Genomic DNA, 25,711 nt, shown 5'->3' with positions numbered 1-25,711 from the left:
CCACACTGGATATGTAAATGTAGGATGAGTAACAGCAACACCAAGGTCGCTAAAATATGTTATAAAAGCATTTTATCATTAAAGTTAGGTTAACGTCAGGCATCACAGCACAGCGGTTTGTGTTAAGGTTAGATATCACAGCACTGGGGTTAAGGTTAGGGTTAAGGTTTGGGCTACGGTTAGGAAACAAAAAGGGTTAGGTTGAGGTCTGGTTAAGGTTAGGTCTCACAGCTCTGGGGTTCAGGTTAGGGTTTGGGTTAAGGTTAGGTATCACAGCACTGGGGTTATGGTTTGGGTTAGGATTACAAAGAAAATCACTTCAAACATATTTATGTTGTGACATCACCACTCGCCTTTGCTTGTTACAGGTTCCTCACTGAAGCAGTGGGTAGTGCACCTGCCTAGGATGCAGAAGGTTGCTGGTTCAAAACATGGTTTTCTGTCATTTTTTCTCCATTCCGACGCCAGCGTCATTTTACCGAATGTAATATATCTTACGAAATCCCCTGGCTAAAATTTACGTAAAATAGTCGGCGTAATCCTTCTGAGACCAGGTTGGTGTGTCCTGAACAGATGGAATCCCTGATAGAGGCCTGTGCAGCAGACCGCTACAGGACAAATTATGGCAATTTCCAGCTTGAGAAGCCAGTCCCCATCAACGAACACACATATACAAAGCAGGACAAACCTGCCACACAGCAGTGCTGTGTGTGTGTGCGCGCATGTCCTTGAACGGGAGGTCATCATACATCTCTTGAAGGGCTTGTGTCTCATTCTCCAAAACCAATATTTGACCAATACCTTTCCTTTCTTATCAACAAACCATGAAGGTGGAAACCTGTGGAGGACAGACCCAACAATATGACTTGACTGGCTGATCAAATGTCTCAGCTGGCTACATTTCGTTAAACACGTTTCCCAAAAGTAAGTAACGGTAAAGAAGTTGACATTAATCAATTAACAGAGTTTTTTCTGAGTTGTCAATTCATCTACGAAGAAAAACAATGTCATCAAAGGAAATGATTAGCTTGTTAATGAAAAGGGGGTGTCCAACTGGACCAATGCAAAGCCCTTCACAGGCTGATGCCCTCTGACAACTACTCTTAAATTGTAGCTGGTTCGTGTGGTGGAGACTTAAAACAAGGCAAGCTGGATTCTAAAGCCCTGAATGAAATAACTACTTCTCAAGGTCTCTGTGGCCCGGATTAAAGTGGCAGAGCGACTTTATTGCACGTTTGAAGTTTAAAGGTAACTTCCGATATGCAGCGTCTGATATGAATGTGGTCCACACCAATGTGGGAATATTGGTTTTAACTTTAGCAGAGCCAACAAATGGATTTTGTTTTCGCACCAGTCTAAGTGAATGTTGGACACTGTTCTGTGTGAAAGGCAGAGTGGGTAGCCGTTCTAAAATACTGGAACCAGCTGAGATAATGGATCCGGCAAGCCAGGCACCAATAATTATGCCAGGGGTTTAGGTAATTTGTTTCAACCATTCTAAGATTCAATTTAAACAATACACTGGCCATGATTTGCATGTGTATATGCATATATAAATATACTGCATATGACTAATGGTGATTCTACAAAGTAATAACTCAGTCAATACAAAATAGATATTTTAACCTTTTCACGCGTGAGTTTCAAATATTCCTTACCGACCCCCCAGCGTGAGTTTTTTTGCACGTGACTTCAGTACTCTGCAGCATTTGAACTCACGCCAGCATTTGAACAGTCATCTTGCTAGGTAAGGAACACTACATGCATTGCATTGCAAGCTTCTCTCGTTGACTCAAATTCTAAGAGTTGCAAAAGTTGGTTGATTTATTACTGTAGCTAGCTGGAAAACGTCAGCTAACCGCTAGCAAACGTCAGCTGCCTGCTAGCTAACAAATCGTGACCAGTTATTCAGTGCAGTGAAAATGAATAAACTATATAAAATGCATACAACGGGGAACGTAACTTCTAGAAAGTTTTTGCAATGGTTTTGATCGGTAGTAGTCGCTAATATAATTCGTTTTTGTGCATTAGTGTTGGCTGTCTGTTGGTACGTAACTAACACTTCTTGTCCCGATTTGAATGCTTTCTACCTGGTTAATATCATAGTATGGTCTTGAAACAATTACAATCAGGAAATAAAGTTATAAACACTGTTTGAGCTAAATGTGAGTAAATAATAGCGCGGTTTTACCAGCCATTGTTACGTTACTTGTAGCTAGGTATGCTAATGGTGCGTTCTAAACATGACGTTCTAATCACACCGGTGTGATCGTACGCTCCAGGGACCACTCTAGATTGATCACACCAGTGTGATCGTACGCGCCAAAGGGTTAATGTTTGGTTATGTGTAAATTAATTACATTTTCTGTTATTTTGACACATTTTCATTTTCTGAAAATGTGTCATCGAACAACACCCCAACAACAAACCTCTTCATAATAAAAGAAAAACAATTTAATTCAAACTTTTCAGAAAATGTATATACAGCATTTTGGAATAAAACTCTTATCTATATTCTAGTATAATAGCCAGATCCAACAAATGAGGCAATGTCTTTGTCTTCCAAAGGCAATCACATCAACCTCAGTTCTATGATTAATTAATATAGACTAAAACATCCTAATTATTAATAGCATTACCATGTCTTGGTCTGATGATGAAAGGTAGGTTTAGACAGAATTGATGAAGAGTACAGACGGTAGGGCTATTATCTATGTGATTAAAGGAGCAGTTGAAAGAAGAGGTTGTGTGATTTCATCAGCCTTAGCATCTATCTACTATATGCCAGACATGTAGTTACTGATTGAGAAGGAAAATACAGCTGTACCAGACAGCTTGAAACAGGTTGAACCGGATTCAAATGAGCTTAGTTTCAGAATCAAACAGAGTCTTAACCATGACAGTTGGAAATATGAATGATAAATGTTGTTCACATGTATATATCTAACAATATGTGTATCTACACACTAAAAAGTTTATATTGTTTGGAAGATCCTTTAGGTTTCTTCACATTGAATCTGTCATTTGAAAGGGTCATTCAAAGACGTTTTTTAATGGTTCCTCAAAGAGTCATATGAAGACTCTTTTGGGGTAGATTTTTGAGCAGGTAGGTTGTTGTATATGCATCTTTGAGTAACAAGTATAAAAAGTTCTTTACAATATCCTTTGACATTTTTCCTTGAACAATTTACATGAGTTCTCCCACAGTCTGAAAGCAAATACACAATTAACTTTTCTTTTTAATGTATGTGATTACACTGAAAGTTTACTATGCATACTTTTCATTAGACAGAGGCAACTCCGGTCCTGGAGGGTCAAAACATGTATGGTTTTCATCCTCTCCATCCATTTAGAAACTAATTTAGACCTGGTACACCAGGTGAGGATATTTACCTAGCAGGTAAAATAACAAACAGAAGTGACTCAGCCCTCCAGGACTGAAGTTGCCTTTCTTGGCTATAGATTCTGATGCTAACCAGCTGGAGCTACGCATGGGACTGAGAATTGTAGTGCTATCATGAAACAGTGTTCTGTAATGATATCAAGAAACAGAGTAAAGCCAGAGAAGATCTAGTTCATTGCACAAAGACAAGAACTGTCACATTACTTGAGTGTTGTCAATAATGTTTCTTGGAGTATGGCAGGACATTTTTGGCCTGCTTGTTTCTTGTCACCTTGTCAAGATCAACAGCAGCTACTTTGTCGTTATAACCACAGTAACAGGACCTCATCTCCACAGCAGGCTTTAACCCTTCCAGTACCTCTCCAGTGGAGAAACTGGATGAAATTATCGAATTTCAACCAGGTTTGGAATTAAAAGTATGTTATCTCAATGTGTTTTTCAGACGAAATTGAATTCCCATTCATTTTGCCCACTAGGAGTTTAACATCATACCACTGTTAGATCTTATTTAAAATAACACTGCCAAAGGCATCACGGTCAAATCTTCTATAGACTTCAGAGGGTTTTAATGGCAAATGATCTAAATAATATGTGTTGTGGAGGGACATGGTATAGACATGTACAGTTGAAGACGTCAACTAGTGTACTACCATCAGACATACAGACATCAGACACACACATATTCTTCTCTGTCGTCGACGGTGTAAATAAGGAAAAAAGCGAAACCGATACAGACCTGAGAGCTAATCTTATAATCTTTTATCAAAACCTTACCTGAGAAGCTTAGCTGTTCCCCAATGCTGTAGAGCAGGTTTAAGCGGATGTATTTGCACACTGACTATATTTTTTCTCTCTCCCTCTCTTCTCTTTGCTCTCTCATATGGAACTATTGCAGAGCGCCAGTAACAGCTTCATAGATCCTACTGTTGTGAAACAGGTGCACATGCGTGGAATAGTGACTTATCAATTAGCTAAGCTACAAACCACTCAGAGATAGAGTTAATATATGCCCTGCATAGAGCACTACTTTTGACCAGGGACCATATGGATTAAAGAGATTCAATTTGGAATGAATGGTAGACTGTACAGCTATATCCTCTGTGGTTAGGCAGTCTTTCGTTGAGCTCAAAAGACTTCTACCTCAGTCCCAAATGGCATATTGTTACTTTAATGTGCACTTCTTTTACCCAGAGCCCATTGACTATTAACTAAAAAGGGTGGCATTTAGGATGCAGATTTGCCATCAATAGGACAGCAGCATTGATTGGTCATTACTTACTAGTGAATGCGCCTGGGTTATTAGTTCAATGAGTGGATTATAAATTACTTTTTCAGTAGTAAAACACCCAGGTTGTCCCTGAGTGTCTGCTTACTGATAAATATGTGTTATTCTACACTTGTTTGTATTGTCCTTCCTTCTGTCCGTTTTCATATTAGTTAGGTGAAATCGCTATAATCCTTTGAGTACATGCCAATTATAAACACAAATTGATTCTTATTAAAAGAGATAGTAATAATGTCATTTAAATGTTCTCAGTAAGCCTCTCCAGATGAACATTAAGAAAAAAAGCCGCTCTTGACAAACATTAATGACATCACCAGCTAACACCATTTAGAAGGACAACTCTCTGCCTGTACTTAATGTACCTAAAAATAGATGGCAAGAGCAAGGCCACGATGTAGGGGTTGACTTGGATTGCTCTATGAATGTACATTATTTAAATTATGACTGGATCAAAGTTTTAATGCTCTGACTATATCAACGTTTCTCAGACTGTTTTGATTATATATTTTTAACAGTTTGAGCGACCAGCTGTTATGTCCCCTTGAAGGTATGACTGCCAGGAACATACATGCATGCCTTCTTTTTTCCTCTACGACTCACACAAGCTTTGTAGGAACCATGAAAAGGAGCTGTGGCAAAATTGCAATTGAAAGCAAGGCATGTCTTCTTTTTTTACACTCAAAGATTAGTTGATGATGTTCCTTGACAATTTAATGAACTCCCCAATACCATTCTAATGCATTTCATTAGCAACAGGAAATAGACACGAAATCCTTCAGATTTCAATTTGGTTTTCCAAGCTTAACACAATGTGTGTTATTAAGATGTGTTTATTATAAATCCCAGGTTCAAAACCCAGTACCTGGGGGTTTTCCTAGTCACTGTGCATCAATACCATGTTTTTGATTGCTCTTCTGGATTTCTGGGCCAGGTATCTGTATAAGCATTTGTTTGAACTGCTGATGTAAAAAGGTTTTTATAAAACACATCTGATTTGATTGAATATTTGTGATGGGAGTAGCCTTAATGCCAAAACATGTAATCACATAATTGTTTCAAATTGTCTTAATGTGGCCTAAAATGGAAAATGATATTGATTAATGCACTATGTTATGACTATGTAAAAATAAGTTAGGGTAGTAAAAATATAGAGAATTTGTAAAAAATGTAAACAAAATAAATGAATTTTAAATAAAATAATGATATTTTTCTTTATGCAAGCAGTCCCCAGAGGAACATGCTGTGATTATCCCTGGCACAAATGCCTAAATGACTTTAGAGTAAATGCAGATCACTGTGAGTAAGTTGTCTCCAATTGGACAGACAGAGACATACAATCAGTGTGTAACAAATGATAAGCCTGTTCTAAGAAATGGCCCAAATGTTCAAACCATACTACCAGAGCCAGTATTCAGCCATAACAACTGCCGCTCTGGGATTAAATGACTTTGAGAAATGACTTTCTTGTCGCCTGTTGGCTATTTTCACACCCTCTCCCTCTCTGCCTCTACCCCTCTTTTCTTCTTCCCCTTTTTCTGTTTCTTAGTCTCTATGCTTCCCTCTACGCATATCTTTAAGAGCAAAAAAAATAGAAATGGGTGAAGAAAGTAGAGCGATGGACACCTCTGGCTGGTGAAAACACAAATGGATCGATGAGATGATTGACACCACATCCCAGCCCTGGGCCAGCCCAGACACTCAGTTTGCTTCAATAATGGTGTCCTATTCCCTATGTAGGCCACTATTCATCACCAGAGCCCTATGGAAGTGGGATGACCTTTTGGGACGCATGCTGGCACTGACTGTAATGAATCCATCAATATAGGACTCACTCCCGTCCCCTTCTCACCCCTTCGCAACTCAATCACCCTCTAAGACATCCATTATATAGGCCAACACACACATACACACACAAAAAGACACAAAATGCCTTTCAAGATAGTATTCACCAACATTTATTATCACCCACACACAAAATTACAGTGAGGAAAAAGAAAGAAAAATGTAAATATAGTACCATAGGTAACTACCTCCAGAAGGTATCAAAGGTGATATTTACTGACAATAAATGGGCTTCCCAACTACTTTAAATCCACCCTTTGGCACTCTACAGCTATTCATTCCTTTCTACGGACAGTCAGGAATCAACTGGTTCTTTGTCATCCCCTCAGCAAATGACCCCAGAAGTCAGCAAATCAACAGCCTTTGACATTCTTCCTTTGTACTCATCCCACCAGGTTTTCCAACTCGAACATTTAAAATGGAGCGCTCTCTCTAATTACCTCCTGACAAATGACATAATGCATACATAGAGCCCTCCAAATGATAATGGAATGCAGGACAACGAGCGCAAAGCAGGAACATCAAGGGAGTGTGTTACCTGACAGTTACCCAAATGAAACTTTGGCCCAAAACAAGTTAATGGCATTATAATTCTATTCAGCTGTATTTTATGCAAGCACAAAGTCACAGATGTTTAAAACCGATGTGGTTCACTAAAGGGGACTCATCACCAATTTCACAATTCAATGGGAACCCACTCACATATTAGAGACCAACATGGATACAGTATGTTGTTTAGACTAGGGCTGTCATGAGATCAGATTTTCACTACTCGACTATCGTGGCCAAAATAATTCACAACAACGATACTATCATGATATCTATAGAAACTTTTAAGAAATTCTGCTATCAGTCAAATTCATCTGCAACTTTGTTTATTGCGTGTTTTGTCTCTTTTTTGGCAAATTAATTACACTCAAAATAGGAGTGTATGGAGGTGGAGAGTGTCTGTAACCATAACTGTACATAATGAAAGTTTACAAAAAGAACTATTGCACTTAATGGATAGTGAAAAGGCAACTAGATTAACAAAAGATCTACAAAGCCTGAGATTAATTTCGGGAAAAATACATTGTCATTTTTGTCTAGTGAATACGGTATTATCATGTGTATTATTAACATAATATCAGTATTTCATTTTTTAAATAACACAGTTATCGTGAAAACTGGTATATTGCGACACCCCTAGATTAGACTAGGCATATGCCAACCGCATACTGTAGACATGTACACTCACCTAAAGGATTATTAGGAACACCTGTTCAATGTCTCATTAATGCAATTATCTAATTAACCAATCACATGGCAGTTGCTTCAATGCATTTAGGGGTGTGGTCCTGGTCAAGACAATCTCCTGAACTCCAAACTGAATGTCAGAATGGGAAAGAAAGGTGATTTAAGCAATTTTGAGCGTAGCATGGTTGTTGGTGCCAGACGGGCCGGTCTGAGTATTTCACAATCTGCTCAGTTACTGGGATTTTCACGCACAACCATTTCTAGGGTTTACAAAGAATGGTGTGAAAAGGGAAAAACATCCAGTATGCGGCAGTCCTGTGGGCGAAAATGCCTTGTTGATGCTAGAGGTCAGTGGAGAATGGGCCGACTGATTCAAGCTCATAGAAGAGCAACTTTGACTGAAATAAACACTCGTTACAACCAAGGTATGCAGCAAAACATTTGTGAAGCCACAACACGCGCAACCTTGAGGCAGATGGGCTACAACAGCAGAAGACCCCACCGGGTACCACTCATATCCACTACAAATAGGAAAAAGAGGCTACAATTTGCACGAGCTCACCAAAATTGGACAGTTGAAGACTGGAAGAATGTTGCCTGGTCTGATGAGTCTCGATTTCTGTTGAGACATTCAGATGGTAGAGTCAGAATTTGGCGTAAACAGAATGAGAACATGGATCCATCATGCCTTGTTACCACTGTGCAGGCTGGTGGTGGTGGTGTAATGGTGTGGGGGATGTTTTCTTGGCACACTTTAGGCCCCTTAGTGCCAATTGGGCATCGTTTAAATGCCACGGCCTACCTGAGCATTGTTTCTGACCATGTCCATCCCTTTATGACCACCATGTACCCATCTTCTGATGGCTACTTCCAGTAGGATAATGCACCATGTCACAAAGCTCGAATCATTTCAAATTGGTTTCTTGAACATGACAATGAGTTCACTGTACTCCAAAGTCACCAGATCTCAACCCAATAGTGCATCTTTGGGATGTGGTGGAACGGGAGCTTTGTGCCCTGGATGTCCATCCCACAAATCTCCATCAACTGCAAGATGCTATCCTATCAATATGGGCCAACATTTCTAAAGAATGCTTTCAGCACCTTGTTGAATCAATGCCACGTAGAATTAAGGCAGTTCTGAAGGCGAAAGGGGGTCAAACACAGTATTAGTATGGTGTTCCTAATAATCCTTTAGGTGAGTGTATATATATGGTTTCAGGTGCTATAGGCATTCTTTAGAAATGTTGGCCCATATTGATAGGATAGCAATAATCCTTTAGGTGAGTGTATTTTGAAGTCTGCTAGCTAAGCAGTCAAACACTGCAAAGTTTGCGTACCATCTGTGCCGATCACATTTAGCTAGCTATAGTTGGGGAGTAACGGATTACAAGTAATTGTAAAGAAAATCTGTAAAGAAAATCTGATTACAAAAAATCAGTAACTGTAATCAGATTACAGATACCTTAGAAAAGTTTTATGACTTTTGGATTGCATCAATTGAAAAAAAATGGGTGTGCGAAATAATTGCATTGTTTGATTTTTTTTATTTAATGTTTTAAAAACATTGTCATTTGAACCAAAATAACAACTGAGCGCCTCAGTTGTTGTGTGTGTGATCATCATGAGTGCAAGGTGGACGCGCATAACCAGTTTAGTGACTGATGACGCTCTAGTGTATCTACAATAATATTAGCCGACCTATTTAAATGTGATTTAGTTATCTACTCAACGCATCTTTCTCAGAACAATGATACGTGATAGGACTCGTGTTATATATTTTTAAAGTTTCAAGGTGTATTTGTCAAATGCACCGAACAACACAGCCTCGGACAGGAAATGTTTTTGAAGATTAGGCAACTATTTGTTAGATAGCTGTAACATAATGCTGCATTCAAGATAAAACATTATATGGAATTAATCAAGATATTTAAGGAGAAAAGGTGTTTTGGGAAGCACTCTGGCGAAGGATGATGATTTTCAGTAGACCAGTAGACAACCACCTCAACTACGTCCATACAGGTAGGCCATGTGATTCTGCTTGCTTTACATCTCAGAATATTGCATCCTTAGGTGATCATTGGCTGCTTATGACATTGACTTTAAGCTAAGAGTACATGTGTATAATCACAGTTCATTTCTTTCATTTGCGTTTTGAAAATCCATCACTGGTGGCCCTAATAATCACGTTACGTTTGTGTGGGTAAAACGTATTTGCGTGCAGATGTTCACGATTACAAACGTGCATTTGCATGTCTGGGGTTTCTGCAACGTTTTGACAAGGTTGGTGGTTGTGGAGCAAAACATCAGACTACTGAAGATTTAGTGTATGCGTGAAAAGCTACGGATATCTTGATTCTTATATAAAACAATGTCAATACCCTTTTTAAGAAATTGCCATTTATTTTTCAACAATGTTTTGAAGTAATTAAAAACATGAATAAAATGAATAACACAAAAGGATAACACATCCTTCGATTGTGGGTTATGTTCAGATAAATAGCCATATTCTGGAAGATCGAGGGATATTGGATTACTTGGAACGACTGAATATCTGACTGAATATCTGACAGACCTTTTGCGTGTAATGTAGAGATTTAAAGCAATGGTTAAGAAATCCTTTAAGGCGCTGAACAAAACTCATAAGGTAAAATGCAAATTACGTTGTTGGACAGCTATGTAAACTCTAACATTGATTGATCCCACAAAAGGTGTTCAGTTGGTTATAGGCTATTCCGATTTGTTTTTTAATGCCTCTTTATATTAAAGTAATCTAAAGTAATTCAAAGTAATTCGATAACATTACTGAATTTGAGTAATCAAAATTTTATGTTACAGATTACCAGTGGCGTAACATTGGTGGGTCACAAACCATTTCAAAATATAGGTTACATACCAGTAAAGCTACAAAATTCCCTCTTGCTACTGATGGGTATATTTAACACATCAAAAAACACTTTTAACGACAGAGCGGCTAGCTTCTACCAGGAGTTGTAGTACACATACTGAAAATCGAGAGAGAGAGAAATTCTTGTGTAATTGCTCTCTTTCTCTCTCACACACATTTACAAACCTAAATTAGGAATGCAACAAAGCTCAGAACCAATGGGCCTACAGGGCCATACAGGAACAGCAATGAGCTCAACACCATTGAGGGCCAGAACGTAGCTAAAAGACAACTTTTTAGGGATACAGATCCATTCTATGACAACAACCATAATAGATAAGCATGGACACACTGACACTCGTCACCATCTATATCAATCAATCCAGCACAAAAATATGACCAATGAATGGTGGTTCTTCCTCTGGGCAAACTTTTCGATTACTTTGGGAATTAAGTCATGTAGCTGCTGAATCAGCTGGCTTTCGATTGACAACATGGCCAATGCGTTGAGTCGCGGCTGTCCCATGGTATTGCCAGTGCAGGTTTTTACCCTCTTCAAGGTGGAAAAGTTCCTCTCTGACTCGGATGTCGTCATACGTGTTGTTATGATAATTTTCAGCAGAGTGACAGTCTCAGAAAAAGCCTCTTCTAGGTTGTTCTCATGGATGGATCTTAACAGCGACAGTCTTACCAGTGTGAAGCTCAGTGTGGCGGTACAGAGTGGTCAGCTCAGACTTCAACTATTCCTCGTTTCCTAGAGGCCATAGTTTCACCGCACAGTCAAGCTCAGATGTAGGGAATGTGGGAAGAGCAAGTTGTCAACCAGCTTGGCAGTAACCAGGTGGTCACTTTGTGAAAACCTCTGCTCCACCTGGGAGTTGACTGTGTTGCATGCCTCCTTCATCACCGGCGCTGTGTTGGTTACTCGTCGGCCTGGTTCGTCTGTTCTATCGTGAACGATGGCAGCCCATTCATCTGTTTGCTTCTGCATATTCTGGACATTCTCCTTGAAACGGGTGAGCATACTGCTAATCCCAGATGCATCGATGCTCCGTTTTTGCAGTGTTGTATAAAACAAACTTCTGGCATAAGGAAGAAAAAAAATTCCAGCAGCTGCAGGAAGGCTTGGGGCCTCAGAGTTTTTTTGACACTTATGGTGGCCTCATCCCATCCTGGTTGTGTGCGTATGTCTTCCATACACAGGAGCAGCACGGTTTTCCCAAACTGCATTGACAGTTTTACTTTTAAAGTTACATCGTACAGCGGGTGTCCTAGGAATGCATCTCTGTGTTGCATCAGCAAGTGCCACAACATGTTTTGGAGCGCCAGAGAAAAAGGTGGCAAAAGCAATTAAATCTGCAAAAAACACCTTCAAGATGCTCATTCTTGCTGAACAAAGTTGCTGCAAGGTCAGGTTCAGCTGGTGAGCATAGCAGTGAACAAACTGGGCACGTGGGTATGTCTCTTTCATTAGCGTCTGTACCCCTCTGACGTTTCACTCATTACAGCCGCACCGTCATAAGTCTGAGCGATCAGCTTTTGTCCCAGCTTCAGTGGTTCCAGCACACCCTTGATGCTATTAGAGAGGCAGAGTCCAGTTTTATCTTTGACTTCCACAAACTCCAAAAACCTCTCTGTCATTGTATTTTCAGGCAACATGTATCATAACACAACCACCATGTGTTTTACAGGAGACATCTCATCTGCCTGTATGGCAACAAATTATCTCTCGTCCACTTGCTTGGCTATCTCTCCCCTTTACACTTCACACACAGTCAAACAGTTTGTTTTGTACAGTGCTACATGTCCCTTTGAAGATGGGCTGAGCATCATAGTGTCTCTGAAGTCTCGAATCGCCTTCACCCAAATAGCAGACATGGAAAACAGAAGAGTGCCTTCTTTTGTATGCTAACCGTTTGCCACTTTTTCTTCAAAAACCACTCCACGTTAAACCCACGGTTACTTTTACCAGCAGTTTGAGTGATTACAATATCCCGTGGCTGATGGGCACCAAGTCGCTTTACTTCAAGTTTCTCCTCAAAATTAAGGGTTTCAAACCAGTGCTCGGGTATGAAATCAACTTTATTCATTTTCTCAAGTTATCTGGCGTTTGTGAAGCTAACAAGCTAGCTAAGACAATCTACCCTCCTCGCTCTTCTTGACAAATAATGTTGGAGCTAGACAGACAGATAGCCAATCAGGTCTGAAATACAAAATTACGCTGTAGTTTGGCTACCGGCTGTCAGATCTACTTGGCATTATATTTGTGTGATCTACATTGAAGAAGCATGCATATTAATATTTTCACACGTGCAATGTACATTGCATTGTGAGAGAGGGGCTCGCCCCACATTCACACTTAGCCTATGGCCTACAACTGCGAACTCGAATCGTCAGAACGCAGCAAGGCAGGGACCAATGTACATGAAATAAAATCCCAACACAAATGATATGCAATTTAGGGAGATGCTATATTCATAGATAATAAATTATAAGAAGTAATCCTTGAGAAATAAAAATAATTATGTTGCAGTTCTTTTCTGTTGACAACAGGTGGGGCTGTGCCTAGGACACGGGACAGGTAGCATTAGCTCAGTAATTAGTAACAAAATGAATTACCAGTGTAATTATTTAAATGAATTTTCACTGAAACAAGACACATTATTAACTCAGGTTTCTGCAAAATTGGGTGTGTTAGAATTCTAGTAGTTAAGAAGCTTAGCTGGTGCAGAATGAAAAAAACAAAAACTAATATTCTATAGCAGTCATAAAAGTATTAATTTGGTTTTTAAATGTAAGGGTTTACCTGACCAGCTGTTTTGCAAGGCTTGACATAATTTACGTAGCATTGATGCGGATCCCTTGGTGCAGAGGTTTTCTGTATATTCTCCAATGGTATTTATATTCTGATTTCTTGCATTAAATAATGTCAAACCATGAATGAAATTAATGACTGAAAACCATTATAGCCATCTTTTTATGAGCTGAGAAGTGCTAGAACGACAAGTCAGTAACTTCAGAAGCACAATCTTGACAATTGCTGATCCCTGGATATTGTCTGATTCAGTAGTGACAAAAATAAGAACTACATTTCATGTGAACCCAAAAAAGATATAGTCAAAGAGTACAATCATTATTTAAATAAAGATAACATTTACAGGAGACCGAATCGAGGCATAGTAAGACAAAAGAAATGTGAAAATGTGGATAAGCAGATACAGGGGGAGTGGGCCAGGCAGGAAGGATGATAAAGGGCCATGGGAAAGCAGAGAGGGGGTAGATGGAACATAAACCTCTGATGTATCCCTCCACTACACACCCTGTGCGTGGCATGAAAACACTCCCTAACAAGGTCTTTCTCTTTCTCTCTGTCTCCCGTGGGATTGACCTCCTCTCCTGCCCATCACATTTAAACACGCCCTGACAAGGTCTCTGCCTGTCTGTCTCTTCTCTGTCTCTCTTCTGTGGGAATGATCTTCTGCCCTCACTCCTACCGCTTCCCGTTTATTTATCTTTCTCCCCATCTCTCCGATACTCTTTGAACCTCTCTGTTTTCATGTTTCTGCACTGATGATGCCCAACGGCACGGGGGAGGGACAAAGGAAGGGGTGGGGCACAAGGGTTAATCAAAGGTCAGATGCAAAACAAATAAACATCCTTAAAGAAAACACGCATACCAAAGCAAGCACAAACACACACACACGCATTTTTCCTTTTCACATACAACTACCCCGAGCCAAGTATAATGAGGTTGCAAATTAATTCATATACATTTATTACATTATCTTCTGTCATTTCTTACCAACGTATGCACCTGTGGAACGCTTTCATTTGCACTCAGACAACCAACATAGTTTCAGTGTTTTCAAACACTTTCATAATCGCTACCATCAAAATACTTGGAAAAGCATACACTGCATACTGCGACAGACAAACAGAACGCAATAGCATTGCTTTCTTGGAAGGAGAGGAGCTTGACATTTGGCAAAGTAATCACAACACTGTTTTGGTTTTAGAATACAGTTGATTTTAAAGTAGAAAGGCCACATGTTTGCAGTTGGGAAAAGGGCAAGAAGCAGGTTATAGCAAGTAGACTACAGGATGGAATGAATACTGGAGCTGTTGAACATCTCATTTGGTATTTGTGACTGCCTGTATTGCAGCTTTCTGAACTTGTAATTTATCTATTCACACAGTCTATATCTTTTCTCCTAAGTACAGTGAGGTTGAATGCAGAATTGATGTTGTAGCTAATGTGTTTACTCAGACACATTCTGTGATATCTCTCTCGCAATTGTCCTTAGGCTCTAAGAGCCTTTTTACACCGAACAACAGAGGAGAGAGTAAACGAGAAGAACTGTACCTTATTTTACACATCATTTACATAACATTTCTGTTTTTAAGCAAAGACAGTTATTTTTGCCTCAAAACAAGGGATATGAAACACAGCAACTTGACCCTCAACGCCTAGTCGTATTCATACATGGGATGGCTTATGTATGTGCATATAAGGACTGGAACCGCAACAAAGAGCTCCACCCCGCTCTCTGCAAGTTACAGCCAAGTCGACAAGCCAAATTTGACTACCTCCTGAAAACCATGAGAAGTTAACACTTGCAAAACCATGTCCAAAGCAACAGAACTAATACTGCTGTTTCCCTCATGTGTCCCCTTATATGATGACCTATTGTCCTAATCATGTTTACATAGTCTGTGCTCCACTGATTATAAAGCGTTGCACACTGCGAGCGTAATGTGTCATTTGGGACTACCTCAAGACAGCATTGATTTAAACAGATCCTAAGCGAAGTGGTAACACATACAGCATTGTAAATGCAGAGTACTCTTCACAGCCTGTTTGTGTGCATTTTCACCTCACGCCTGGACTACCCCACATCACTGTAGGTAGGGCTCTATGCTTGTGCTGTCCAACCCCTGCAATTCCCCCAGAACACCACAGCACGTCTTAAATGTTCCATTTAGAGATCTTCCATTTAATCCTTCTCGTCCACCATTCCATTACAAGAATGGAGTGCCAAGGGGACCTTCCTTCAGGCAATGATCAAACCCTTCTTCCCCACCCGCGTTCTTTGATCTGACATCTGTAGTCTCTAGTCTCTAGTCTCTTGGCCATCCAAACCCTACAGGAGGGCCACTTCTGTTCAGCCCAGTCAAAGCTCCCACCTGGCACCCCCAATGAACCTAGCGCATCCAATCTTCTGGAAACCTCTAAAGCCCTACCTTTTTAAAGAGTAGCTAAACACATTTGTTTATTTAGTCACTTCAATTGTGTTCAAGCTTGTCATTCAAATCTGGGTGGGGGAACATGCTAAAAAAAAATGAATAGTGCACTGCGGTCACGCCCGTGTAAGCACGATAGCCTGGGGAGCGGAAAGGAGGTCAGAATCAATGTCATGAGTGTTCGCTCCATACAATCAGCACAGGTTGTAGGTGTGATTTTCTGTTCACAGAAAGGTTTCAGGGAGTCCCTAATGGCTTATAGACTAGGCTGCCCCCAGTAAATTGCTTACCCTCCCTGTGAGCGCAGTGGGAAAACACATTTATGTCAAGGCCCGGCAGCCAGGTAGCAAATTGTCCACAGCCCGGTAGTGGTCTGGGGCCCAGTTGTTGGGGATTCTCTAAAGTTTAGAGGATCACCAACCAATGAGCAAATCAGTGGAAATGAGACACAATGAGCTGGTGGTTTAGAAGCTGGAAAACACACCCACACACACTGAGAGCGGTCAATTAAACACACACACACCCACACACTCCCAAAGACAGAGGAGTCAATGAAACACACATTCATAGAGGTACTATAGGTTGCACAGTCAGCAAAGCCAGTCAGTTTGGGTGTACTGGTACACACAAAGACAGAAAGAAGGGAAGCCAATTAGTGTTACTGTGAGTTAGACAGACAGACACACACACACACACACACACACACACACACATAAACATGTGTGTGTGAATACCAGGACCGCTACCATCTGTCTTATAAAAAAACATTGTCTTCTTAATATTTTCAAATTAGTGGTTGATTCAGAACGCTGGACTGGGGTTCAGCGGACTCCTGATAACCTCAATCTCTCCCATTGTTTGGAGCAGCCGTTGTCATGGTTACAAGATTCATCAATTCCAAGCCTGACGCACTCCAATGTGTTCCTGCTATTCTGTTAGTGTGAACAGGGTTCAGAACATGGATATGGTCGCGAGTTATGTTATCTATCAGCAAAATGTGACAGAAACCCAGACAGGGGTGTTCCTTTTCTTTCTTTTCTTTCTCTGTTTTTATAGAGAAAGCCCAGCAGGCTGTTATCTGCTGAAGGGCAAACTTGTCCTGTCCTGTGTGTGCAAGCTGGGACCTAATCCTCTCGTTCCTTCCCTCCATCCCTTTCTTCATCCCTCCCTCCCCAGTGAACAGAGAGACAGACAGACAGACAGTAGTGCATGGTTATCTGCAGATTATTTGGATGGTCAGATTCAACCACAGATGGAGCTGGGCAGACAAGGCAAACACGCCTTGCTGGACTCAAACAGTATTGGAAATATATTCACACGGGGAAAACGATAAGGAGGAACACCCTGAGAGATGTGTAATCCTCAATGAGACCGAGGGTCTGTCTGTAGCTGCATGACCCGAGGCACAGTGGTGGTCAGTGCATCGATGGGTGTGAAGGAGGAATATAAATATGTCTCCCCTCTACGTTTCACTAAATGGGGAGGCGGGGGGGGGGGGCGAAGAATAGATAGATGACGAGAAAGAGATGATGTGACAGAGAGAGAGGGCCGAAGGCATTCATGAGCCTGTGTCTCGGATGTGTTTAAGTCTGTCATTATTACAAGGCCATGTTGTGAAAACTTGAGTGCGTGAAACTTTACCTCAAGGGCAGGAAGCACAGCTGATTCACACTGTTACTCATTCCACATAAAACACCCATTCTCATCTCTCCTTCTTCCTGCTTCCACCCCACTCCCCACCCCATCCTCTCTTTCTCACCCCCCCCCAACCCACCCCACCTCCCCCCACCCCACCCCCAATTGGGTCTATGCTCCCCCGCCGGTAAATCCGAAATGTGGCTCACCTGCGCTGTAGATGGCACAAACTAAAGCGAAAAACAGCCGAGACAAAGGAACGTGACGCTTCCCCACAACTCGTTCAGTGGCCACTAGCCGCGCACCGTGCGGGAGTGGTGACACGGTGAGCGAGGCGAGGGGTGGCGTGGGGGAAAACCACCAAACACGCATCACCTGGGACACCTGCTGTTCATTGTCACATTGCCATCAGCACACACTAGTGGTGTCGGCGTTTGAGTCCGTGTTGTGTTGGAGCTGTCACCGCCGGCCTTCCTGCAAGGCACCGGGGGGAAATCAGCCTCTTCTCAAACAAATTAGCTGGAAGAAAACTGCTGAGGCTTTAATCTTCTAATTACGTCAACTTAAAACCAAATTATACCAACTCTCTTCTGCTGTCCGCTGTAACCAATATACATCAAAAAGCCTTCCCTTTTCCACGGCTGTCTTTCCCTCGCTGGCTCTCCCCCTGTCTCTTGCCTTTTTCTCCTCCTCGGGTCTGACTTCCACTACCTCCCCTCTCCCTTTGCGTCTCCTCTTCTCCTCAGCTTCTCTCCTCACTAGTTTAAACCCAAGGCTTCATCCCTCTCTCCACCTCTACCCACTCCCACTTTCTTCAATAATCTCTCACTCACTCCCCCTATTGACTCCTTCTTCCCCCTTCATCAGTAGGCTGGATCATTTAAACCCAGGGCTTCATCCAGCCTCTCTTCCCCTCTCTCGCTCATCCTCTCCCTTCACCGCAGTTCGGCAGGTAGCCTAGCAATTCAGGCATCTTGCCAGTAATTCAAAATCCGTAAACCAGGAAGGTGAAAAATCAGTCATTTTGTCCCTGTATTACAATGAACCTAATGCAACACTGTGGAACTTGACCCAAGTGGAAACCAAATCTCAGTTAGACCTTGTGTGCACCCTGACAAATGCCCCATTTTTTTCTCTTTTCCTATATCCAGTCCCCATCTTGTCTCCCTCCATCAGCAGTCTGAAACGTTTAAACCTATTGCTTCATCTCCGTGGAAATAGAGTCTGGGTCCGAAACGGTACCGTACTGCATTTTTAGTGCACTACTTTTGACTAAAGCTCTGTGGTCCAAAGTAATGCAGTGCATAGATGACAGGGTGAAATGTCCAGACAACCCATACAAGACGACATCTCCTTTTCCTTTCCAACATTGGTCCTATCCTTTCCTTCAGGTCTTCTGTTCAGCCGCTCTATTCATCCCTTATTGCCTCAGTTTTTATATATCTCCCTCCTCTCTGTCTGTCTGTCTGTCTGTCTCTCTCTCTCTCTCTCTCTCTCTATCTTGTCATCTACATTGTCCGACATGGCTTTCGTTCTACAGCCCGGCTGTCTGTAGTGTTTACAGACAATGGTAAAAGAAGGGAGCGAGACAGCCTGACAACCAGCCAGACTGACAGACAGGCTCTGTATGTGGCCCTGTAGCAGAGAGACTGTGGATCTTGAGATCTGTGGAAAGGAATTATATCACACATCATTTGATTTCCCTAGCCTGGATCTATTTGTGTCTCAGCCAACTCTTCAAATGTTGGTGGTCATTTTGTCCAGCGGTCGATTGTTAAGGACATTGGCCAACCAAGATTATTTTAGTTGAGCTGCCACAAATGGATTTTCTTTCATGGTGTCCTATCTGATCCACCTCTGTCTCAGGATGAATCCATAGCAACGGGCTCTTCAACTTCAGTCCTGGGTCGAAACATTTCTGTTTTTTTTATTCTACCTGGTAGTTAATTCAGCTCACTTGGTGTCCCAGGTCAATCAATCGCTGATTAGAAGGAGAGGATGAAAAACAGAAGTATTTTGGCCTTCCTGGGCAAGAGTTGAATAGCTCCTGTCATAGAACCGAATGTGTTGCATTTTAAGAATGCAGGTGTACTGACAATGACCTGGATCACAATGGATGACAGTGACCTGGTTATTTTAACCATGAAAAGTAAAGTGAAAAACAAAACTAGTGTACTGTGCAACGACACCTGCAGCCACAGTGCAATTAAAACAGAGACTATTTTGTTGTCGTTTAGCAGACACTCCTACCAAGGGCAACGTGCAGGAACAGTTGAGGGTCAGTGACTTGGCAAGGACAGAAGGACAGATTTTCACATCGCCAGCATAAGGATTCAATGTAGCTTGAGGATTCGAGCCACTCTAAGGCACACTAACCGCAAGGCTATCTACCACCCCATGACATGAGGAACAGATACTGTGAGTACCTCTGACTCCTCTGTTTACCAGCGTTTTGGAGCACTTTAGGAATATCGAAAAATGCTCACTTTTAAAAGCGACCACGACCCATGGCATTTTTCAAGTGCGCGTCCTTATGGAAATCTAGGGCATTATATAGGTCGAACGAATAGTCAACTATCGGTCACCTATTGTTGGTTTGGGGTCGTGGAGAGCCCTACAACCAACACCAGAACAGTTGTCTGAGCCATAGTCTGGTCCTAGCATTTCCCCTGCTCTCCGTAGAGCTGCGTGATATCACGGCGTCTGAGAAGTGCCATTTAAAAATGTTGTTATGACCTACTGTTCATCTCTTTGCCAATAGAGAGAAACAAATATTACGAAAGAGAGAGATGGGGAAGAGAGAACAGACAGACACAGAAGAGAGAAAACAAGACAGAGCGATATATATATAGAGAGAGATTACAGGACATAGAGCTCACACACACACACACACACACACACACATTATACATACAGGCGAGTCTATTTGTTTATCTCCTGAACCATTACAGTGCTGTCCAGGCACTAAAGCAATTAATTACTGAATGTACCACGCTAGCTGCTGCCCTGCTGCACAATGAATGCAATAGGCCCTGGGGTGCTTTTCTCATTAACAAGTACACACTATCCTCGGCAGCGTCCCAAATGTTACCCTATTCCCTATGTAGTGGGTTGTTTTCCACCGGTTCTGGAGTGGACTAGTCAAATGCAGTGCACTATGTAGTAAACAGGGTGCTGCATCGGAGGCAGCCAACCTCAGGGAGGGAAGCAAAGGCTTTTAATAACATTTAGCATTCAGATTAAACTGCTGTATATGTGCATCCTTAGCCTGGGCCAGAGTCACCATCTCAAGTGGCCTCTATTCCCCCACAGGCTCTGGTCAAAAGGTAGAGCACATCAAATAGGGCATCATTTGGGAAGCGCAAACGTTTATAAAAACCTCTGGTACGTATTAGATTACAGGCCAATCAAATCAAACGCCTCACGTTTAGGCCCACAAGACTCACACACAAACAAACAGGATGTTGTCTTGGGAAAGTTGAGCACTACCATCAGCCAGAATGGAACGGTCTAGCTGGTTTGGTATGTATAGTGAACAGTTGCACCCCCGGGCTCTCTGCTCTGCCAGTAAATCTCATTGTAAAACCGCACACTTCCTTCCATTAACAGATGGGGACCAGAAACCGTCATTGTTAAACCCGCCATTTAGAACGGCCCACGGTGCTAAAGATGGACCAGCCAGTGTGATGTTTTGCCCGTATTGCCCTACGGCCAAGCCGGTTTTGGCTCCCGTTCTCCCCACCATCAGAACACCAGCCTCAGATTCCATCTCTCGCCTGGAGAAAAATATCAGTGGCCACCCGCAGTCAACATTCGTCCGCAGACCGCCCAGCCAAAGTGAGGTCAAAGGTTCAGGACACCGACACACACACACACAACCACCCACGCATACACACTCACCCCAGCATCGTTCGCCTCCCCTCTGGCCAGCGGCTGGCCGAGCCCCATGGCCTAATGGAAGGGCCGTGGTCGAGACACAGTGGAGTGGACACCTAATGTGCAGGATGACAAATCCTCACTGAAGCAGTTGTCAGAGCGGCCCTATTTGTCCTGCTCTTGCATGTGGACTAGGCTAGCTAGCAGGTTAAGTAACTAAAGACAGGTCAGGTCAATGAGGCATTGGATGCACTTCGATCTTCTATTTCCACATATTAGATGAATTAACTGACACACACAAACACACACGTGCACGGTTATACTATACTTCCGAGGACAGTTTTGGGACAACAATGTACTTCCATGAAAATAATATTTCTTAAAGCCATAATTCTAACCCTATCCCTAAATTTAACCCAGCAACCTTAAAGTAGCATTTTTACACTTCCAATGATGTCTGCAGCTGGAAAGTATAGTACAATGTCATTCATTTCACTAAGCACAGTCAGCCACACACAGGTTTGTCAGGTTCAGTAGGTGCACGGATCAGATAGAAGCTTGTTCCGTTCATTTTTGAAGATGAAAGTTTCAAGCTTAAGGGTATTTTGTAACTAGTTCCAGTCACTGGTGGCAGCAAACTAAAATAAAGGCTGAACAAAGGAAGTATACCAGTCCGCAGGGTCACTATTGAAGTAGCAGATGTCAAGGGAGCAGTTGAGTAGAGGAGGCTTTTACCTAAAGGGGAGTGGTGAAGAAGTTTGTACCAGCGAGTCTGGTGTTGTGTATGTAGGGTGAGCGAGTTAACGAGAGTGTAAAGGTCACAGTGATTAATGTTGAAGGGTATCTGGTATCAAAGCAGTTTCCAGTGTGGTAAATTACATTTCATTTACTGAGGAGCTTTTTAACAGCAAGCCCGTGGACTCCATCAGCGTACAGTAGTCAAATATTGGCAGGATGCTCGTTTTCACAAGGGTATTCTTGCATTTAACTTCAGAGTGAAGGTGGGTTGTATGGGTACTGAAAGAGAATGAGCAGACAAGCCAAATGCCAAGATATTTGTAGGTGTCAACTGTTCTAATTCCCATTCAGACATGATATGTGTTGCTACTGTCAAAAGGACAGTCTAATAACATTAGATAGCGTAGAAAAACAAACCCGCACACGCATGCAGACACAATCACACACAAATACACACACCCAAACCTACTGCAACATCTTTATTGTGGTCGCAGAAAAAAAAGCCAGAGACAAAGAGAGAGACAGAGAGGGTGAGAGAGACAAGCTGAGAGGAAGAAAAAGGGACAGAGGAGAAACAGAAAGTGAGAGAGACAGAAAATAAGTAACAGAGTACATAGTGTCTTGACTGACACAGTTGGTCAAAGGGGATGAAAAGGAAAAAAGAGTTGTGTATGCAGTATCCTTGACATGGACATTCTGTTCTCTCTCTCTCTCCCTCTCATTCTGATTGACAAGGTTTCACTAAGAAGTGGCTTTTTGGGAGATCTCTATTGTCCCTGCTGTTCAGCTTCTTACTTTAGCCCTAAGGGAGCCCCTTCAGAGCGGGGCACTATACAGGCTAGGGAGCAGAGTGCCATTTGGTGCGCTGATTTTGTGCCCTTGTAACCAGGAAATAAACCCCAATCAGGATCTCCACGGGTCTTTGTTTTGGCTCCTCCATCCCATAGATTCAACACAGTAGGACGGCGTTTCAACAACCAGTCCCAAAGCAAGCTTGACACAGCAGGGGGGGGGCACTCTGAAAAACCCACCCATCCCCTCCTATCCAGCGGCATCCCAGGCGGAGACGATAATTTACACCCGGCAAAAAACCCAGTTCGGCTCCAGCTCGACCAAGCCGCCACCAAAAGGCAATTGTTCGGTAGAGGAAATAACTTTCAGATTCAATCCCGAGTCAAATCTGAAAGTGAAATGAGATGCCCGTGGCTAGGCAGGCAGAAAGGGAGTGACTTACAGGGAGAATATAATCTAGCTACCTGGCCATCGGACAGAGGACACCAGGGAGAAATGGAAGGTAGCTCCACTTACATACCAATAGAAAAGCCCTGCATCAAGAATAAGCTAGCCTAGGCCCCAAAAAGGCCTCCCCTCTCCTACATAGTGTATGAGTCTTGTTTTGTATGCGTTTTAATGGATGGAAATACATGAATGAACACAAATACAAATTTCCCATAGAGACGCATTTATCACAAAAAAACACCATACTGCTACTTATGAGGTGTAACAGGGCTTCATGAGGTCTAGTTAAAAGTAGGGCACTGTATCTCTATATACTTATGACATAGGGTTCCATTTGGACATTTACAGTGAAGTCATTTACCAGACCCTTTTACAGTTGCAGGTACATACATTTATTATACTTTTTCAAACTGGTCCCTGTGGAAATTGAACCTGCGACCCCGGTGTTGAAAGCATCACACTCTTACCAAGTGAACTGCACGGGACAGGCCTCTGATCTCCACCGGACTGTATAATACAATTGCCTTATGCTATCAACATAACGTGGAGGCGTCATGGTTGTCTCGCTAATGTCCTCAGAACATTTCAACGAGGGGAGATCAACGCGGCGTCAATGTCCACATTAAATAATGAAGCCATGCATGTAAGAGAGCAAGTTGGCCTACTGAAAACAGACAGGCAGATGCTCAAATGTAGGTCAGGTGAGGTATCTGCTAAGTACACAGTGATACAAACCAGACAAGCTTGGAGGCAGAAGTTAATGACGCCCCAAATAGCACCCTATTCCTTGTACAGTAGTGCACTACTTTTGACCAGGGCCCATAAAGAGTCATTTGGGACACGCTCACGATTTGCATCACAGACTAATCAAACAATCTAACTAAATATGCAGATTAAAGCTGACAAAGGGTTGGAATGGAGACTAAAAACATTCAGAGTTCCTTTCCATCTCATTGGATTAATTGCATTTGAGAGAAAGAAGGAGAGAAAAGAGACAGACAAAGCAGTAACTGCTGTGAAACGCTGTACAACAGCAGAACCTGGGATAGAGCGGCTTCTCCCTGACAAAATGTCAGAAATATTAGACAATTACGGAGTGATATTTCCCAGAATGTGAGCCCATTATTCAAGGTTTCAAAGACCTCTGATGAAATTAGGCTCCACATGCTTTTGGGGCAGGAGGCAGAGAGATGTGCTTTGGAATCACACTACGTTGCCGACAGCCCCAGAATCAGGGCCAGAGTCTGGGCAGACCAGCAAACCTGTCTCAATCGCCATTGTATATCGTGCATTTTTCTTTTTTTCTTCTCTTCATTATTGTTCTAAAAAAATTCCTGGTAAAATGTAATTTGGTCCTTTAATGATGACATAATGTGAATTCATAATTATCCCGAGAGGGTTCTTCAGCAATATTTACATGGTTACATCATGCCAATAAATCCATTTTAATTTGACTGAGAGGAAAGTAAGACTTGCCTAAGAGGTACCACTGTGATTTTTTGTTGATGGGTCAGGTGTTCCGCAGTTCAGCATCTTGTCAATAAACAGGTCACAGATCGAGTGCGGTGTCACCAGCTCCACCTAGCAAATGAAACTGTCTGCATCCCAAACTAGTATAAACCACAGGCCAATAGGTGTTACAGTGCCACTTGGACGCTTGAAACGACATTCTCCGAGGGGTCTCGCCCTCGGTTCTCTGTCACAACATTATGTTACAGTTTGTTTAGGGTTAGACCTTCACAGCTCAGAGATGTTACACTGTAACCATCAATCTAACTCTGAAGCATTCATCACTCACTGTCATGTTGTCTTCTGGTTATTTTCACACCTTCTCCCCCGCCCCGCAGAAAGTTAGACCTTTTTTGATCATGAATCTTGTTCTGGAGGCAGTTCTACCAAGTAGGCAGAAATTATATAATTGGTTCACAAAATGATGAGGGCGAGCTTATGTTCCAGCTTTGAAGTTCAAAAGAAAAATTTTAGGGTCAATATTAAGGGTTAAGTTTAGGTAGTGGGTTAGGGTTTAAGTCAGGAATAAGCTCTAACTCTGGTCAACTATTCCTCTCAGAGTATGCAGACAATTTAAAATGTAAGTTCCGCCCCTCAACATCGAAGCAAACCGTCAGCCTTGGGGCGGGGCAAACCTTGGGGCGGGGCAAACCTTGGGGTGGGGCAAACCTTGGGGCGGGGCAAACCTTGGGGCGGGGCAGGTTTGACTCAACAAGATGTCAACCTGCTCTCCTGCCCTTCTGTCAACCTCCCACCTTCTCTCTCGCTGTTGTTTTCTCCATCCCTCTGTCACTTCCTTCGGTCTCTCCTCCTCTCTTCC

At 42.2% G+C, this 25,711-nt stretch overlaps 1 protein-coding gene across 2 annotated transcripts in view; it reads right to left on the bottom strand.

The window, feature by feature from the left end:
- The window catches only part of rnf152 (ring finger protein 152), a 49,581-nt gene that overhangs the window by 12,177 nt on the left and 11,693 nt on the right, over positions 1-25,711 (bottom strand). The window contains exon 1 of one of the 2 annotated variants that reach the window (XM_013139512.3): positions 4,178-4,206. The exons of the other annotated variant lie outside the window; for it this stretch is intronic. The gene's annotated coding sequence lies outside the window, so the exon portion shown is untranslated. Of the gene's footprint in view, positions 1-4,177; positions 4,207-25,711 lie in introns of those variants that run through there. 2 annotated transcript variants of the gene reach the window in all.

Source organism: Esox lucius, chromosome 21 (genome assembly GCF_011004845.1).
Source record: "Esox lucius isolate fEsoLuc1 chromosome 21, fEsoLuc1.pri, whole genome shotgun sequence".
NCBI classification, from domain to species: Eukaryota; Metazoa; Chordata; class Actinopteri; order Esociformes; family Esocidae; genus Esox; species Esox lucius.
The sequence above is the reverse complement of the archived record's forward strand: the minus strand, read 5'-3'. Positions and strand labels throughout refer to the sequence as shown.